This window comes from Gadus macrocephalus, chromosome 6 (assembly GCF_031168955.1).
Source record: "Gadus macrocephalus chromosome 6, ASM3116895v1".
NCBI classification, from domain to species: domain Eukaryota; kingdom Metazoa; phylum Chordata; class Actinopteri; order Gadiformes; family Gadidae; genus Gadus; species Gadus macrocephalus.
The window spans coordinates 12855307-12857808 of NC_082387.1; positions in this window are offsets into that span (position 1 = coordinate 12855307).

The window sequence follows — 2502 nt, forward strand, 5'->3', positions numbered from 1 at the left end:
GAAGACAGAAAACACAGAGAAATTCTTCCGTTCTCCAAAAACGCAAGTCTTGTCAGCAAGGGCGAGGAAAGATCGTAGCGTTAGGAATCGGACATAAGTGGCAAGTTTACAACTGGATTTTTTTTTTTTCTGTGGACTGCCTTTGCTTTTTTATTATCAGATCGGCTGCAAATCCTATTTTCGCTATTTTTTTTTCAAAGCACTGTTGACGCCATTTTCCTCGGGGTTTTCTGGTCAAAAAGCTCTCAACGTCTGACAGCTCCCCATGAGGCTGTCATTTCACCCCTCGGTTGTCTAAATGTGTGTCCAAGGATTCTGAATTATCTTGATAAAATATTTACGCGGTAGACCTGCGTGTGGGGAAAACGTTAGACATGGGTAAGTAGACTTGTTCACAGACCGCATTCCACGCATAACGTTTCACCCTGTGTATCTGGAATGAGCTATATGGATATGCTGCTGTGCTGTATCTGTGTTTTAAATATGCTTTACCACTCCTGTGTTGGACGAAAATAATAACCATGCAGATGCCACGAGAATCACCACATAACCCACAGAGCGCGCGCGCGCTCGCCCCTCTCTCTCTCTCTCCCTCTCCCTCTCTCTCCTCTCTCTCTCTCTCTCTCTCTCTCTCCTCTCCTCTCTCTCTCTCTCTCTCTCTCTCTCTCTCTCTCTCTCTCACACACACACACACACACACACACACACACACACACACACACACCACACACACACACACACACACACACACACACACACACACACACACAGGACTTCAGTCATCTACAGTTTAAATTCAATGTCCACTATGTAATACCTACTTAATTAGGTATGTAGGCCTACCATGCCACTCCTATTGAGGTCAACACAGTGTCCACTACACACTTACTGTGTGTCCATCCTTCCTGCTGCCCCACTAAGTTGACCTGGTGTTATGTTGGAGCACCTGGCCCAGACACAGAGGCAGGGCCGCCACCTCTCTCTGCCGCCAAACAATTAACATTTTTCAGTCTTGAGAAACTATGGAAAAACCAGGTAGACCTTGCCTTGTCAGGTTTGGCCATGCACTAGATGAGCACTTGAGCTCACTGCAGTTAAGTGCTAAACAAATGAACATTATCGTCCACAAGAGCTTCTCACTACAAATTATTAAATAGTGTTAGTATTTACTGACTGACCACTGTTCCTTAGACCCGTTAAGAGGACCGCAGCTTAACTCGACTGTGGTTTGCTTCACTCAACAACAACTACGAGGAGAGAAGGGAACTTTCGCATGACGTGTAAACGGAAGGCATTCTGATGGAGGGGGCGGCCACACTTTTGTAGTCATGCAAAAGTGAAACAAGCGCATTAGCAGAGTGGAAAGAGATCCATGTCACAAGTTACCATAGTCCATACAACAGCCACACAAAGAGACACTGATATGTGGATGCATAGATGGATAAGTGAATTGACAATGTAAAGTAAGGGGTGGGGGCTTAAGGAGAAAGTAAAGGTGGGAGCAGAGAAAGTGGAAGGCAGAGGTCTTGTTGAGTAAATGGAAGAAATAGGTGACAATGTAATAGCATGGTGTATATGTTGCCGTTTCTTAATGGCATGCAACAAAAAAGGGAAAACATAAAGTGCCGCCTTTAAACACAAGCACCAGAATCGACATTGATTACGTGAACCTTGATCCTAGTTCGATACCTCAGGTCAGAATAGGGGGTGCGGTGGGGTTATGAACAGGAACCAAGGACAAATCTAACTGTTGGCAGGCTCTCTTAACCGAATATCAGCACTGGAGCGAGTCTTGGCAGCACCAAGCGAGGGATGGGGGGGAGAGAAGAGATGTGTGAGTGAGAGATAGAGGGGGGGGGGGGGGGGGAGAGGGTAAGGGAAAGTGGTAGCATGGAGAAAAAGGGAGAGAACAGACAGAGTGTGGTGTGGGGATGGGGGGGGGGGGGGGGGGGGGGGGGGGGGGGGGGGGGGGGGGGGGGGGGGGGGGGGGTGAAGGAGCAAGACGGCTGGGGAATAAGAGAGGTGTTTTTTTTTTGCTGACAGCCATTTTGTGGCTCCTACTGCAGCTCAGGTCTAAAATTCATCTGCTTCTGCAGGTTAGTTAGGCGAGGTAGCACTTCATACCGCAAGGGATCTATTCTGTGTGTGTGTGTGTGTGTGTGTGTGTGTGTGTGTGTGTGTGTGTGTGTGTGTGTGCGTGTGCGTGTGCGTGCATTGCATGTGCTTGTTCGGTGTATATGGTGCTGCACCCAGCCCTGCACCTGATAATGCCTATGCACATGCCCTTACATCTTGAACCCTGGTTCTCCCTCTTTGAGACCCTAAATGATGAAGGAAAAAAGACATCCACCATGCAGCCCACCAAGGGTTGCGGAGAGCATCTGTGGCATCCCTCTTGGAAGAACACACTAATTGTTGGTTTGAACCTTATCCCGTTCCAACGTGTAGAATTGGGAAGATAAGGTCCATGGTAGGGCAGGGTTGAGGGCAAGCAGAACTGTA